The sequence below is a fragment of the Temnothorax americanus genome, unplaced genomic scaffold (assembly GCF_048541705.1).
Source record: "Temnothorax americanus isolate GAGA-0224 unplaced genomic scaffold, ASM4854170v1 Scaffold97, whole genome shotgun sequence".
Taxonomy (NCBI): Eukaryota; Metazoa; Arthropoda; class Insecta; order Hymenoptera; family Formicidae; genus Temnothorax; species Temnothorax americanus.
In genome coordinates, this window is record NW_027509820.1 from 263,344 (window position 1) to 281,443 (window position 18,100).

Here is an 18,100-nt window from a genome sequence, read left to right on the forward strand (position 1 = left end):
AATAATCATTTGTAACTTGTATAAATCATCTTTGTTTAAATGTTAAGTGAACTAACAATAAGTTTATAATTCTAGGATCTCTTTCTCTCCGAGAAAATCAGAAGTACCATTAAAGTTTCGAAGAATGAGATTCGAGGAAAATGTTTTACTTTAATGCTTAGCTTGTTGAAGATTTGACAGTGAAAGCAGATGAATGTAACTCGCATAAAAGCATTTTATTAATGCTTTTCGACTTAAGTATTTAATTCAAATTTAACAGTGCCTCAGGCTTATTTGGAAAGCAGTAATCACATTTTCGCCTCGCTGCAGTTTGTCGAAAACTGGGCGGAATTCGTCCGACTGTCAATTACAATTTAAGCAGATGCGTACGGCGTCTGAGAAGGGTCCCGGGTAAATCCCCGACCGGCTCTTCACCCTAAGAAAACCAACCCTCGCCACGCGCGCACAATAAAACGCTCGCCAAAATACACGGCGGACGTTTCCATGGCTGCCCGGAATTTACTGAATACTCCGGCGGGGCCATCAGCGACGTCGTAGTCGTTTAATCTACCAGGGGTTTTTGCCTAAATCCCCACGTGCACGGACGAAATGCCCCTGCCTTGTATATCTCCCTTTCACCTCGGTGGCGCTTGGCTGCAAAACTAGCCAGCCAACCAACCGAGCCGTCCCTTTCTAAAATCTAGCATCGCGCGTATATATGCTTGGCGTATAATTAACCCAAGTTACGAGATGCGTTTATACACGGTACGTATACACGACGGCATGCGGCACGAGTAGGAAATTACTTCTAGCAACGTGGACATCCTTTATTTGCGCGAGCGACAATAGGCTCTTCGCTGCGCACGCGGAATGAGAATGCTTCTGATTTCGTTCGCGTCGTTACGTCGAAATGCCTCCTCGTTGATCAATTTTGGATCCCGACTATTCTGCGTTTGTGAAATAATGTGAAAATTTAAACAAACTGAATGCCGTAAACTCCCTGGATTGCGATTGACAGAATAAATTCTCTAAAGTTAACTCTATAAAAGTCAAAGAGTGAAATATTATTCAAAACAAGTGAAATGCAAGTGTAACGAAAAGTGAAAATTGAGCCTGTGCACTTGCTAGTAATTTGTCACTCAAAAAGAGTAAAATTGCGTTCTATAAGTTTGAGTGAAAGGGCATTCTTTTCGAGTGCAGCGAATTATGTCACTCTACAATTTTGAGTGGAAAATTTCACTTTGGTAGAGTCATTTATCGGTCAATTAGTTAATCGTGATTCACTATAGCTTATTTAGAGTGAGATCATATCACTCCGATAAAGTAGCCCGCGGCCTAAAAATTTGAGTGAATAATTCACTCTTATCTTATGAGTGCCCACATTTACTCTAATTAGAGTGACAACCCTCTCTCTTTTGGAGTGACTATCGCAATCACTTTAATTCTTTAATGTATTAGTGGCGAAACCACTCTATGAGATTTAGAGAAAAAACTTTATCTCGCGTTTAGGGAAGGCAATTTTTGTAAAATATAGCGTATAATACAGTTTGCTGCATTATCTTTATTCATTTTTGATAAATGACTGCACCTGTTATTTATTTTGACTCTTTGTAAGAAAAATAGCATGGGATATTATCCAAACATGACATTATTACGAGAAGGTCAATTATTTCGCGATTCATAAATCTTATCGTTTATTCGCGTTAATTGATCTATGCGGAGGCACAACCCCGTTACAGGCGGTAAACCTTAAGCAACTTATAAAGACATTAACTCCGTGTGCAGGGGAGTAATTAACCTAAATTACCACCTGCGGAGTAAGTGCGGAGCGCAATAACAAATGCGTTTCATTGGTGCAAGGACATTCGATTGCAGGCAGCGAATTCTCCTCTCGTTAACATAATATACGCGACATTGCGCGGAGTTAATAAATGTACATTACGAGAGCGTATTAAGTTCCCACTTTCAGTCGAGTAACGCCGAGTTTCGCCGGGACGGAAAGGGTTGCTTGAAGAACGTTGCGAGTTATCTCCTTCGTCGTACGAGGGTGCGAGCGAAACATTCTAGTCACGTATCGGTAAAGCCCAGGTATTGTGTGGACCAGAGAGAAAAATCGTTCTGCAAAAAGAGGTCGCAATGCTCTCGTATATTCGACATCAAAGTTCAAACGAGAAGAACCGCAATTTTTTGATTATATATCTATAGACTGTAATAATAATAATAATAATTTTGTTTGCTTGACTGCTTAAGTCTCCTATCTTAATTTATAAAATAATTTCCTAAATTAGTTTTTATTATTTTTACCTTTTACTATATTTTTTTTTACCGTTTTTCTCCTTTACTTACGTAACAAATTAAATTTTATGGTATGTCTGAAATGCATTACATTGGGTACACGATACAGTTCAGAAGGCAACATAGAATCTATGTATATAAAATAATATATTCCGCGAGCAACAGAGAAACGATTATTCGGGGTATGACTTGACTGAGAATTTTCTGAATGATATTATCGATTAGAGTCCTCTCACGCGGCGGAAGACGTCGGTTCAACGATTGCACCATTAAATGTCCCATTTATCTTTCTCGTACCTCAATGCGAAACTTTTGAAATAAAATAGCTTGATAGTCGACCTCCCACCGTTACATCGGCTTATAAAAGGACACAATTTCTCTCCCGACTAGAAGCCTCGGCTCCTCGAAAAAGGAAAGGTGCAGGCTCGCCAAAGTTACGACAGGTAATAACAAACTTTCGTATTATTCTTCCTTCTTGCGACACAAATGAAACGCTCGAGCGAGCGGGTTAATTTATATCAATTACCGGCTGATGCGATTAGATCTGAGGAGGATAACGAAAGAACGAGGAAAAGGGGGCCAGTTAAGAAGTTATCCCCAATATCACATTTTTGATACTTTTTCCACCAATTACTGAAGAAGGTAACGTGTCCATCCAACTGACAACTCCTTTGGAATCTTCTTTCCTATTCCTTCGTTGCCTAATTAGGCATTGTTTGCATGAGGAAATAATTTTTTGAACGAATTTACGTCGGAATATGAAACAATTTCCACAAGACGAGACAAATTGCCTGTTACGAGCGACTTAAAGCCGAAAATATATGCGTGATATATACAAAACATGTAATAACGTTTATAAGATGTCGCATTTTTCCTTTCTCGTTCCTGAAATTAATGTTCTTCCGAAATAAAAAGAAATTTGCGTGCCACGAGAGCATTAGACGGAAATACAATAATAATTTCAGAAGTAATTAAAAAGCTTGTGAAACATCGCGGATATTATCGTGCATTATCCGCAGTGTGATTACGCACAAGTCATAATGTTCCTCAAAGCGAGTGCAGAAAGTAGGATTTTAACGAGCTTATTTTTATAAAAGCTCAGTGCTTTTTCTTTTTCCACTACCTGCAGACAGAAGGGGTAGAGACATGAAGGGTATATTTTCCTTTCTGTCTTATTTCTCCCACGGTCCCGTTTCTCCCAGCGGAAGTAAACGGCTGTAACTCGCTCGGCGCTCTCTAGTGAAATTGCGGGAGCCAAAATTGCACGGGGGCACGGTATATATATATAATACGTATAAAGGAGACCGAAACTTTAGCGGAGAGTACATAATCGTGACACTCGGTGAGCAAGCATTTATTTATAATAACATGCCGCGAAGTTGTCGCCGTTGATATCTACGCGCTGGAGATGCACCTGTACACAAAATGCATATTAGCCATTTAACTTCTTGTAAGAATCCAAAGTTACTTCGGAAGTATACATATAATCGTTGTTAGCTTTATAAGAGTACATAGAGATTGTTAACTCTTCACTAATAATTCCACAATCTTAAGCAACACAATGAAAGTACGAGCAAATATGCTTATAGTTATATTAGTTTAATTCTTTGCTTTCCATACATTTACAAATGTAATAACAAAAATAATATGTCTTGCTTAATTCTCATGTATAATGTAACAGAACTGAACTTGTGTGATGAAAAATATGTTTTGTTTGATTAATGTATAATATAACAGAACTTTATACTTTTACTTATGTAATGTATAGAATTTTTTAACACATTGAAACTATGTTGGATTATATATAAGAACCAGAGAACTCTTAAATAATGTTCTTTTTTTCTTCAAAATAAAGCGAAGTTACCCTTTGTGCTCTTCGTAAACTTATTGAACTCGAATGCTGAAAAAAGTAAAATTAAAAATTAGAGTCTTAAAATAGTGAAATTAATTGCGTCGAGTATTTGAGATAGGAACATTTTAATACCTGACGCTTTGTCGTCAGACTCAGTTTTATTATCCCGTCGCGGAGTATGTTTCGAGGAAGGAGCCATTTGTGCGTCTTCTTCGGCACAAATTGGCGATATATTGGAAGTCGGAGATAATCTGTAATTACACAGCGATCCCTCGCACAATGATGGCGCACCTACAATAAAGTTTGTGTAATTTATTTACATTTATAACAAATTAATACATCTAATTTTTTCAATTATAAAAGACGAGCAACTTAATTATAATCACAACCTTTTGATACGAAATCCTGATTGAAGGAACTCATATTGCTGTCACAGTATTCGTAATTCGTCGGAGAAAACATACTGCTTGCGGCAACAGTCGGCGAGCGCTGAACGGGTTTCGCCATTAACGGCGTAACATTGAAATGTACGGGTTCTATCTTTTTAATCTTTGGGGCCGACTGGGCCGAAGATCTCAAATCCATTTCTTTAACAATAGTCGATGGCTGAGGAGTAGTTATTTTATTGATACTTTCTTTACTATCCTGTCTTTGAAGTCGCATTCTTTTTGCTTCAATTTCGTCCTGTGTATTCTTGGCGGCGCTATGCTTGAGCGGGCTTTCTTTTGTACGGTAGCTTGGTTGCGTTTTAACGGGCTCCTGCGACTTCTGCGTCTCTACGTGATGGATCTCTTTCATTTCTACGTCGCTGTCGTCGGCTAAAATCGCTTTCTCAGCACTTGGCTCCGCATCCGATGCTACCGAAGCGGCGCGGGCGCCGCGCGTATCATCTTTTTCCGAAACGATAGTATTTTTCGAATCAGACCTTTCCGTTTCAACTGCGGTAAGCTTGTAATTGTTGTCACGTGTCGCCTCTACGTCCATTCTCTCAGGCGACACCGTAGTGCTCTCGTTTATGCATAACTCCTCCAGGTACAAGGTATTGACGGATATGGTATCTAAAAAGCAAATGACTTTGATATATAGGACAACGCGTATGTATATATGCATGTGTCCATGAATAAAGCCCTTGTCCTACATATCTAGGTACAAGGACAAAAAACTAAAAAAGTATAAAATGAATTTTCACCGTCGAGAGGCTCGTGAGCCCGTTTCCACTGATCCTGCTGCACTCTCGCGCGCATTTGATTTTGCGCGTACATTTCTCGAAACAGTATATTGATCTTCGGCGGCGCCATTTCCAGCATTTGCTGTTTCCTCTGCCTTTTCTGATCCTCCTCCTTCCTGCGCAATACTTGCAACTACGAAAAGCGACTATATAATTAAATATTTACTTACACATTGAATATATGTATATTGAAAAATTATTTTAACATAGTCTGAATACCTCCGCTTCGATTGACTGAAACTCTTTCCTGTGATATTTTACATTCACTTTTAGCTTCACCAATTTCTCCTCCAATTTCAAACGCTCTAACATCATAGTGACAAATTCGATTATCCTGCAGCGCGTGCGGATCCAGTTGACACGTCGCCTCTGCTTGACAATCGTTATCATCTCCGCTTTCTTGTAAGACATGACCATATGCTCGATTTTAAGCTTCTCCAAATTGTTCTTGGCCGCGTTCCTGGCCTTTGCTAGTGGAAATTCCTCGTATGCATCCTGCTCGCGAACATTTATTTGATTAAATGTTGAACTTGCACGAGTAAACACGAGACTTAATACTTACGCGATATTCGTGTCATGTTTTCTTGTATTCGGCTACGATGTCTTGATACTCTTGCGATCTCAGTTGAATCAGCTTGTATTGATCATCGGCATTTGCTTTCATAGTTTCTAAAGAGTCCGAGACTTCGTTGATGCTTACATATAACCTGTATGACGCAACAAAATTCCGATACGTAAATTCAAGAAGAATGCAGTATAAAAATATAAAAATGTTAATACGCCAGGATTAGATAATTATTTCGTGTACTTTGTTAAAGTCTCGCTTAATATCAGTTTAATCTTGTTCATCTGCGTGATCTTTCCCTTAAGTTCCTTTCTTTTGTTTAGTTCGCTACGCATCGTCACCTTCAGTTGTTTTATTTCCTCTATATTTGCTAAAAATTATCAACAACATTCTTTTCTCAGCAAGTAGTAGTAAAAGAAAATTGAAAAATTGATAGGTAAAAACGTAAGAGTAATTGCATGAGAATGTCTTTCCTTCCCACTCAAGTTTTACATTTCATTGGAGTGCTACGTCACACTTTACTTACCGTCGAGATTTCCCTTGACTGCCGCAATTTCCATTTTTAAACAGGTTTCTAGCACTTTCACAAATTGAGGATCGTCGTGACTCTCCTGATTATCCATATCTATTATTCTTTTCGTCGAAAATTACTTTTCTGCGATGCGACACGATACGTGCGTATACCTTGAAGCAACGCTATTTTTTTGAATGGTCTGAAGTTGTATGCAACTCGACGAACAAGTGTCGCGCTTAGCAGGGGCTAATGGTGACTTTTCGGGCCTGCTGCTAATACTATTTCAGGGATCTTTTTTTCGGAAAGAACAAAAAATTGCAATAACGTCAAAAAAGGACGAAAAAATTACTATAAAAACTAATTGTTCTATCATAACTCACAATCGTTTTCTCATTATTTTGATGTCACTATAATTTTATCTGTTTTATCTAGACAACAGCTTATAATAATATTTAAACATTAATAAATATATACAATAATTTGAATAAAATGTACTTATAATAATTAAGTAATATTTATAAAAACTATATAGACGGTTTTTAACGTTTTACAGAAATAATTAAATTAAATTTATAAGAATAACTAACTATATACAGGATCTCACATACAGGGAAGTTGCTGAAACCAATTAGCTTTTATTCTGTAATGCATACGGATCGGGAAAAATATCGAGAAAAATAAAATTGCGTTTAATGGAAAACATTTGGCAATTTTATTTAAGTATAATATTCAGTATAATGGAAAATTTTTACTTAATTTTACTTAATTTTATAAAAACTAGCAAAAATCAGATATTAATATGTACGTGTTTTCAAAGTGCGCTCCGTTACTATTTCAACAAAAATCAATTGTTTTAAACTGCATAAAACTTTGTGTAAACAATCATTTATTACACCATTAATCACTTTTAAGAATTGATTTTTGTTTAAACAGTAACGGTGCACCCTTTAAAAACATATATTAGAATAATGTCTGTGATTTTTGCTACGTTTTATAAAATCAAATAGAATTAAGGTGGCTCTAAAATGACATCGTTAGTCAATAATACAACGCACATAAAACTTGATAAAATACATTATGATTTTTCCTAAACATTTTATCTAAATAAAAATTATTAATATTGATAATGTTCCCATTGATTTTTATAAGTAGTTTATAAATTTATAATAATTATAAAAGGTCGATTGATTAATGTTGTTTTGATCGCAAGACCCATCTTCTTTCGCATCAGTGTGCAAGTACTGTGTAGATACTAGATAGTATAGATCTAGCAGCCGACTCGCCGTCTCCCCGCTGGCGTCTATATAACCTCTTAGCGTGTCCATGACATTTTACTTCCGTGACATGCACATGCATCATCACTTTCTCGATCAAATATTTCTTAAAAATCCATGGCAACATACAACCTTTCATATACCACTGGAAAGCTTGTGATTTCATTTTTTAGTGATCAGTTTTTTATTAACATCTCTAGTTTTTCTTAAAAGATATCATATCATTTCCGGTAAAAATTCAATAACCTTCCATAAGAGCTATGTTAAAAAGTGATTTTTTATATTGCTCGTTTGCAATAATTTACATGGCAACAGGGTCTCAAATTTTAAGAGATGGTTTATTATATATTAAAGAACAACCTCCCAAAGTTTTATTTATGTGGCTATAGTCTTTTAGTTTACTTTCGAACCACTTTAAGTAGAAATTTTCCATTCTAGTATACTCAAATAAAACTGCCAAATGCCTTCTATTAAACGCAATTTTATTTCTTCCAACACCTGTATGCGTTACAGAACAAGAGTTAGTTTCAGCAACTTTCCGTGGGACACCCGTATGCATATAAACACTCATAGTATATATAAGTAGTTACACACATAGTATATATAAAACATATAGATATAAAAAGACAAAAGCAAAAGTTTTTAAATTTAAAAGCAAAAGCTTGTAAATTTTTAATTTTCTTCTGCAATTTGCGTTTATATATTTTTTTATGGCTTTTTTTATAAGTGACATCTTTTGTGATGTTAATTTTTATTGAAATAATTGATAAATAGACCAGTATTTTATCTCTTATTATATAGATTTGTATACACTCATAAATGTCGGTTCGGTAATTGTCGTTGTTTGAAGATTCTCTTCTCGTTGCAGCCCTGTTGCTTACTTATAAACCCGCCCCTAGCGATTAGCATGGTATGCGGTATAATCGCGTATTAATCCGATCATTCGACCGAGTAAATTCGATCATTCTAAGAAAGAATGGAAAGTGCTTAATTCATCTAAAAGATATTTGAGTTCTAACCAGTGATAAAAGTTACCGAGTGCTTTGCAAGCATTACTTAGCTGCAACGGCGAATCGGAGGAATGGACGCGGCGGAAGTTGGTTATTTAGTTGTTCGCTGTTGGCTCCTACTCGCGACACTTTCAGCGGCTAACTTGTCACGGAACTCGCAAGTTTCCACGAAAACGTGTACCATAAACACGCGTCTCAGAGGTGAAAGAAAAACGAAGAGACGGAGAGAGAGAGAGACTTGGCCGTATAACGTTTCCCTCGTCTCGCCTTCGCGCCGCAAAAATTACGATAGTTTCGACGGACGGCGGCGTTTAGTTTGGTTTACTCGCCGCGAAAGTTCGATTGTTTGCCGAACAGTCGTAACTTCAGACTGGGCTTCGATAAAAGCGGGGCCGACCCCGCGCCAGGCCATACATATATCCCTGCGGTATGCTTTGGCACAAATGTGGCTCCTGCCGATTACGAGAAGGGACGACGCCGATGACCACGAGTGCAAAGCGAAGATAGCGAACGAAGCGAAAAATACGGCCGAACTTATCATAAATCCGGACGAATTTTGTCCGGCGATATACGCCGTGTAATATTTAATATTTAGCGTCGTCGTTCTTTACGAATAGCGAAGCCCACTTGATATGGTTGCCAAAAGAATAGAAATATCTAAAAATGTGGCACTTGTGATAAACAATTATCACGTTGCGCTGAGAAATAAAAGTACAGGTACTTTAAAAGTAACAATTTTTTAGCGAAATATCCTACATATCAAATACAAATTAATGGAATGATAAAAGTGATGCATGCATCAATCGAAATTTTATAATTTTTTCCGCCGTTCAATAGGAACCCTTCAACAAACTATGATTAATAAATCCATCAACATATAAAATCGACAGAATATCCAATAGTTTAAATGGACAGATGAAAATTTGGTAGCAATTCTGAAGTGATATCGGATGATTTATCTACTTGGTTGCCAAGAAGATAAAAATATCTAAAAATTTTGTGACAAACAATTATCACACTGCATTGAGAAATAAAAATAAAGGTACTTTAAAAGTAACTATATTTTAGCAAAATATCCTATATATATCAAAAACAAATTAATGGAATAATAAAAGTGATGCATGCGTCGATCGAAATTTTATGATTCTTTTTGCTCCGCCGTGCCATTCAATAGGAACCCTTCAACAAACTATAATTAATAAATCCATCAGCATATAAAATCGACAGAATATCCAATGGTTTAGATGGACAGAGATGAAAATTTGATAGCAATTCTGAACGGTGATGTAAAAGGAAAGACCTCAAAAGGTAGAAACATGTTGCATTGTCATTATTTGACAAAGCAACAAACACAATTTAAATTGAAATACGTATTAATCTCCGATATTTAACTTTCACATAGAAGTCTGTCAATAAATATTAAATGTTTACCTGTAGCTTTATATAAATTATAAATTAATTATTTGGTTAAATTAATTTTATACTTCAAACAACGAAAAAATGCATCGAGAGATCTCAAATGTTTTCTATAAAAAATGCTTTTCATTTATCTGATTTGTAGATTGAAACTTAAGTGTATATACTATAATGGATTAATCATCACAGTATCATCACAGTGATAGCAAAATAATCACTTAAATTGTCTCGACCACGAGACCATTGATCCGATCGCGCATCCCTTTGTCAATGGCTGAAGGTACACAGGAGAAACCAGCCGCGTGGTTTGCAAGTTAATGGAAGTGAGTGACAGCCGATCAACTTATCGGCTCCGAAAATTGATATCTGACGCGCCGCGTATTCACCCGTGCCGCCTGTATTTCCATCGGAAAAATATAAGTAAAGATTCGAGCTGGCGTGCTGGCTCGTCGACGAGGGATGTCCGGGAAACACGGCACGCTGGCTGTCGGCCAACCCAGTCCGTATTTGGGTCAAACTGACCCGCGCCGCCACCCTCCAACGGATCCCACATCGCCTCTTCACCTCCGCATCACCCCCTGCGGGAGTAGAGATGGCTGCACGATGGCTGTTCCTCTCCTGCACAGCGCCGGGCGACCTAGTCGGTACAGCCTCCCCGCTGCTTTTACGTCCAGACACGCGGTGCACTCTCTCTCTCTTTCTCTGAGTGGCGCACTTCATCGTGGAAGATTTGTAAACGCGTCGAGTGGCGACTGCACGAATAATCTGGAGGAGCTTTCGGTCGAATCGACAATTCGTGAAAACGGAAAGTCAACTTTTTGGAGACATTCGGGGTGTATTATGTCTCTGCTGATATCCGAAGACCTCTATACCGTATAACTATAGTACGTGGAAATATATTTGTACCTTAGAGGTAAAGAATCGTATATTTATTATTAGAAATTTAGAGAAAACAGGATTTAAAGTTTATTATTTCTATAAAAATTTTCGATTTTTTAAAACATTGTATCTTACGAACTAATAATAATGGACATGAGACTTTTTACCACTATACAATTTAAACTCAGGTACACTGGAAAAAGTATTAACTGTAATTTTGACAAAAATTGGAGATACGACTCTTTCATCTCTAAGATACAGATATATATTTTGATTTTATTATTTTATTTACAATTTATGGATTTATATTACATTATAAATGGAGAACAAATTAAATAACACATTTAGCTAATGGGCATGGAGATAGGAACTATACTATTTTACGTAACGCCACATGCACCAGAAGCTGTTAAAGTTCCCGGCATAATTTATGGCGCGATCATTTCATCGCCAGCTTCTACTCCATTTTGAGACTAATGGAAATCGTACTGTGGAAAGCGTGAGCAGAACCCATAAAGAACTTGCTGTCTATACCGCGCCCATGAATGGCCGAGGTTATCAATGTTAAAATTGGTTATCATCGAACAGAGTAACGTCTCTGGTCAGGCGATATCTCTCTCTCTCTCTCTCTCTCTCTCTCTCTCTCTCTCTCTCTCTCTTTCTCTCTCTCTCCCTCTCTCTTTCTCTCTCTTGCCTCGCAAGGAATAATTTGCTAAATTAAGAAAGAGAGATCCAAGGAATGTCTAAAAGGCATCTATAATGCACCTCAGGGTGTGTATATTCTTTAGAGTTGTTTTTTATAATTATAGAGCGGGATCTTCAAGGGGATGTAACATTTGTTACGTAATTATCAAGAAAAGGCTTTTTACTGAGTATATTTAAGCATAACTGAAAGCGACCGTACGTACATATATTTATTTATGATATTATTCCTATGAAAATATCTTGATTTCTAAGACCTTCAGATTCCCTGCAAACAACCTGCTCGGATGCATTCGCACGATTCATCCTGCGAATCGGTTTTCTTGAGGGAAATTCTGCTGGAAGCGCTCGGAGAGATTTATTCGCGATGCGCAGGCAGACACGTACGATAACAAAATATCGGAATTATGAATCTTTCATGGATGGCGATGCTGCCGCCCGCCCCGACGAAATTGAAACGGGACCGAAGTGCCACAATAAAAAGCGGCTCGACTCGAAATGGCATTCCTTTCACAGCTGCGCCAATAATTGATCGCGCCCAGAACGTAGATGAATGTCTATTGACGTTGCACGAAAACGCAGGATAAATACCTACCGTGTGTTGCAAACGGTCGAACCAGCGAATATTTGCAAGATCGATTTTGCCTCCCCGACCGCAGATAGAGAGAATAGTAGGCACAGTTGTGTGTGTATCGCGTATATTCCACGAAGTAGTTTATCCGTCTACGGAGAAGCTCCAAACTCGTTTACATCGTGCAACGAATAATTTCTGTCGTAGGAGACCCTTTAAGCGGGCAAACCACGTGAACAACACACGTAGATTTTATAAATGGATAAAAGTTTTCAATGGAGGGAACGAGGTAAAAAAGCCGCGTGAAACTTGGCGCAACGGAAACGGGAAAGTAGGTCTCATGGAAACCGCTGATTAATATTTCACGGCGTCTCTTTCACGCCTCGCTGAGAATAGAGGGTAATTTTGTTATTCCGTAAAAATACTCTGTCGGCGTTTGTAATTTGTTTTGTCAGGAAGAAGTCCGTCTGTAATCAGATCAGTCAGTGTAAAGTAAATAAAACGATTATACCGTCGTTCGTCTTACTTTACATTCGTTTCTACTGAGAGAGGTTCGAAAGTAAATTAATAATTTAATAATTATTTTCACAGCTCTCTCACTCACAATAAGAGAAATGCATTAATAAATAATTATTACCCAAAAAATATGTACAGTTGCTAAAAGGAAATATCCTTAATTCTCTTACTAATAATTTCTTACGTAAATTAATTCTATCGTTATTACAGTATAAAGCAACAGTGCACTTTTTTAGCTTTCTCAAATTAGAATGCATTCAACGCTTTTCTGTTTGTTATCGTAGAATGCAATTATATTTGTTAAATGATTAAAAGAACGTTTATTATCACATTTAAGGTATATATATCTCAGATTTGCATTCTTTGGTAAAGAAGTGACAGCTTTTATTGAGTACAAAATAGGAAGTGGACTGCGAAAATCTGCAGTTAATTTCCTCTTTCGTCATCTGTTTTATTTCGTTCAACTCTTTTCATTATCTATTTTTTTTATGCTGCCGGTAAGTAAAATCAATACATCTGCAGCATGCAGCTCTATAAAGCTGAAGAACGAACGGCCCCGAGACTGTAAAAGCTTCCCTTCGCTCTGTTAATTTCTATGTCGCGCGAATCGTTGCACTTCCGGGCGAATAAAACTTCGGGCAGAAAACAGTTTTGGACTAGAAATAAATTCATGGCTCTCTTTGAGACATATTTTGAAGTCCCCTTATATATCTTTCCCCCCCCCCCCCGATCATCAATCTCTCGCAAAATCATATCGCGCCGATTTTATTGAGATAAAAAAAGAGGATAAAAAATAACAAGACTGACGCGAGACTGACGCGAACAGGGTGAAGCTAGATGAACGAGCGAGAGAAACTAGAGCAATTTACATAGAACATGCAATCAAAGTTCTCTCTGATTGTGAGCATCCAGCGATAAAATATAATATAATCAGTGAAAATGGCGGAGTAGAAATCCGACGATGTCAACGACTTTGAAAAATATTACTTATCCCTATATCGACACAGCGCTCATGCATGTAGTCCTCTTTATTAGCTGTAGCGCAAATTAATAATTATCAGCAATAAATCTAACTTGGTTATTCTATCGACAAAATGTCGTTGTCTTATTCGTATTAACGGAAGTGCCCGAAGCCGCGCGCCGCGGTTTTCCTGTTATTTCGTCGAATTTTGCGCACGCCGCCGCGCCATTGGAGTTGGCGAAGCGACTGGGGCATAATCTTCGCCCGAAACTCATTTCCGTAGATAATCCCCGGATAAGAACATTATTCTGTTGCCCTATGCATTAAAAATACCGCCACCTGTTAAACGCGTATATTACGCAAAGCGACGTAATTCGTTTTATCGCGCGACGTTGTGTAATAGCGCATCGCGAACTAATTAATATCTTGTAACGTGGAATTAAATGCACCTTGGGGTGATAACTTTATTAAATTTAAATATTCCCACCGTCACTCTCTAAAAAGTGTCGCAAACAGTACAAATATTATTAATGTAATAATTAATGTAATATTTACGAATGGTAAGCTAATATTTTAAAATGCTTTCAAAAATTCAAATAAAAATATTAAAAATACGAGCGCTTGAAAATAAACAGGAAAAAATACTGCGATTATAATCCTGCAAATAACCCCGTTGTCTTTTTGTAAACTACGCTGGACGTACGCTGTCTCGTTTAGAATTGTGGAACGAATAACGCTTATCAGATCAGCTGCCTGACGTCATTATTCTCTTGTGCAATTAAACTATGCAACTGCTGCGAACACTATACCGTAAGACGAGAATCGCACACGTGTCGGGCAAAATCTCGTTCCCAATCTAAACGCTATTTATATTGAAGTCTGTTTAAAATTCAAATCAAATATGAATTATTTTCTGTTAACTTATTTTTTAATAAATCGTTTTTAAAAACATGTTATTTCCTTCGAGATGGCGCGAGGTGTAAAAAAATATAATTGCTTGTCCTGAAATGGGGGAGCCGTAATTCCTTATCGCAGTGCTACAGCTCATCGCTGTGCGAGAAATGCATCAGCGGGACGAATGCACGCTGCGCCTGCCGCTATACTAATCCAGCATCAATGTCATTTTACTCTTTCGACGAGACAACGGGAACATCTCCTCGCTGAGGATAAGCTCCTAATAAATAATGCGTTAACTATACTTCTCGGAGCGAATTAAAGTCTTACGTAACGTATTATCCGCCGGATGTATCTTATCCGACGGAGACGATAACTGAATCCGTGAGTATCGCTTGTTACTTAACTCCGGCATCGCTATACACTTCTTCAACATCCCAACAGCGAAATCCACTCACCGCTTATTCGAGATCAATTATTTATTGCCGATTACAAGCGAAAGAAAGTGAGATTGTACAAGTTAATCATTTATGTCTCATGGGCGAACTTGATATATATTATGCAGAACAATTGACCAAATTTATATTATCTTGGCGTAATTATCTCTAATCTGTTTTATTTTTAATTTAATCTATTTTAAGAACTCTTTCTAAATACGCGAGAATTTTGTGAAGTTAGTATACTGATGTGTGTACGTGTACGTTCGCTATCATATGCGGAGAGCTGACGACACTTTTGGCCAAGTGATTTTATAAATCACGATTTTCCGTTATAACCTGCGTGGACGACTCTCCTTCGATAATCCGAATACCTGGCTGGCCGTACTTAGGGGGTTTAGAAGTACGCAGGTGAGAAAAAAAACGATTTTCAAGTCACAGTATAAGTCTTAATTTTTATCGAATATTGATAATTGATCACTCAGGAACATCATGCAAATAAATTGCCAGTTTGATTGCTCGGGGAGAATTAGTCGCCAGGCTTAATTAAAAATAATTAAAAATAATTATTTTCAAGTCATACTATAAAAACTGGGTTTTTTTTTACTAACAAGTATAGTGCTAACACATACCACCCAAAAAAAACCAAGTGAAAATTTTGGTGGCAACATCTCTAAAAAAATTATTGAAAATGCACAAAGCCGGCGGAGGGGTCTGACGGTTATATCCGGCTATTAAGATATTAACCACTATAACTTTAATTTCGCTATTCTCTTATTATTATACTCTTATTATTATTTAACTTCGCTATTTATTTGATACTACAATACTAATTTTTCTTTAACTGTAAATAGTCAAGTATTACGACAACTAATTATTTCTAAACACTTTTAAATTGAGACGCAGATCGTCAAATACGTGCAGGGTATTCGCTCCGACCTAAAATTCTGGCATATTTTCCACGAAGCTAAACGTCCCATTTTGCTCAGGTAGCATTTTGACGGAGGCAATGTTACGCGATATTAGAATACTGAAATATCGTGTTATTAAATATAAATTAAAATGCAACGCAAGCCTCTTTATAAAAAAAATTAAATGTATATGTAAAATTAAATAACTGTAAATGTGTTAAAGACTAGAAATCGGGTCGATCGATGCGTAATTGGTCTCGAAGCAAAAATTAACGCATTTTCCCCATTAACTAACTTTTACCATGAATACATTTTGATACGGTAAGCTATTGCCCGTGGATGACTCTCACTATTTTCCTTTACTGCAGACGACTTTATGTCGCCGTCAACCACGCTAACGCAAAGTTAAGAATGTAGCCAGCCCTTTTCCTCGACTCCCTCTTTCCCTCTCGGCGCGGCGGTCGTATTCCCATGTGTAATTTTTGACTTTAAAACAATTCGACACTTCAATACTGTTTTTTCAGAAAAGAAGATAATTGGACTACCACCACTATTTTTCACAAAAAGTGTAACGCTGCGCCAGCAAAGCCATTTTTTGTATTTTTACATACTATTTATTATTTATCAATTTTTTTCATAAATTGATACGATAATGATAGTTAAAATACACGTTTTTAAAAACTCATGGACGCTAAAAACAATTGAGGCCATCATCAGACCCCTCCGCCGCGCGCCGGCTTTGTGCATTTTCAATAATTTTTTTAGAGATGTTGCCACCAAAATTTTCACTTGGCTTTTTTTTGGGTGGTATGTGTTAGCACTATACTTGTTAGTAAAAAAAACCCAGTTTTTATAGTATGACTTGAAAATAATTATTTTTAATTATTTTTAATTAAACCTGGCGACTAATTGCCCCCGAGCAATCGAACTGGCAATTTAGATGAGCAATTATCAATATCCGATAAAAATTAAGACTTATACTATGACTTGAAAATCGGTTTTTTTTCTCACCTGCGTACTTCTAAACCCCCTAAGTACGGCCAGTCAGGTGTTTGGATTATCGAAGAAGAGTCGTCCACGCAGGTTATAACGGAAAATCGTTATTTATAAAATCACTTGGCCAAAAGTGTCGTCAGCTCTTGGACTATTACTGAATGCCGCGTTACGACTTCTACTTTCTTCACGTTTTAGACCAAAACCATTCTCACGTAGAACGAGCGCGAGATATATTAGACCTTTCGCGGCGCGACAGCGCATTTGTGCTATCTTAAATAAAATCGATAATCAATTCGATTATATCGAATTCTTTTAAACACCAGCATTTGAACATTAATTGCCATTTTTTTACGTATTAACGCGAATTAATCAGCGAACTTTTCTACATTACACTTGTAAGCACGCATTTGATTTATTTCATTTTCCAAAGAGACATATAACGTCCGCGTGCTCGCGTTCGATTTCTCTCGCTTCGGTCCATTGCCACGCGCGCGTTTCTCCTTGTTCCTCGAGGTTGTACACTTTTACAGCTTTTACACCGATGCGGCGCCAAGTGGAGCAACGCGAATTTGTCGCTCGATGGCAAACTACGCGTCATAGAATTTCGCGTATGTAATGCGCGCGCCTCTATTCCACGCCGGCTGCGAAAAATTCGTGTCCCGTCGACGAGACGAGACTCGTCGAGAAGTCCGCGTCTTCTTTTATTGTTCGTTGCCCGTTCGTTGCGAAAGTTCCCCAATGACATAATCTCAAAGATATATCGCAGAGAATTGAATTCACGCTCTTTTTCTTAGAGAACATTTGAGATTATAAAATACCAAGATTTTATTTGGCCCAATAGTTCCGAAGTCAACAAATATTTTTGAAATTTGGAACTTGGGACCATAGTTGGATATCTATGTTCCTTAACATTTGACCCGACTATCGGGGAAACTATTGGAAAATCTAGCAAGTCGTGGCTGCAGAAGGAAGCACGTTCATTTTGCAGCTGAATTTTCAGGCATTGTTAAGCACGTTTGACTCGGTGCCAATTGTGCATGGCGCGCACCTATTTGCCAACTCGAATTCAATTGCGCTGTACACGCTTTAGCTGAACGATC

General features: G+C 37.5%; 1 protein-coding gene and 1 pseudogene across 2 annotated transcripts in view; one reads left to right on the forward strand and one right to left on the reverse strand.

The window, feature by feature from the left end:
* The window catches only part of LOC143908481 (uncharacterized), an 86,033-nt gene that overhangs the window by 37,302 nt on the left and 30,631 nt on the right, over positions 1 to 18,100 (forward strand). The window lies entirely within an intron of this gene.
* On the reverse strand, positions 3,967 to 6,661 carry LOC143908482 (uncharacterized; annotated as a pseudogene). Its single transcript, XR_013260163.1, has 8 exons — positions 6,446 to 6,661; positions 6,163 to 6,289; positions 5,917 to 6,061; positions 5,574 to 5,849; positions 5,316 to 5,487; positions 4,516 to 5,184; positions 4,259 to 4,417; positions 3,967 to 4,174 (listed from the first exon to the last, which is right to left on the reverse strand). The product of XR_013260163.1 is annotated as an uncharacterized LOC143908482 (transcript).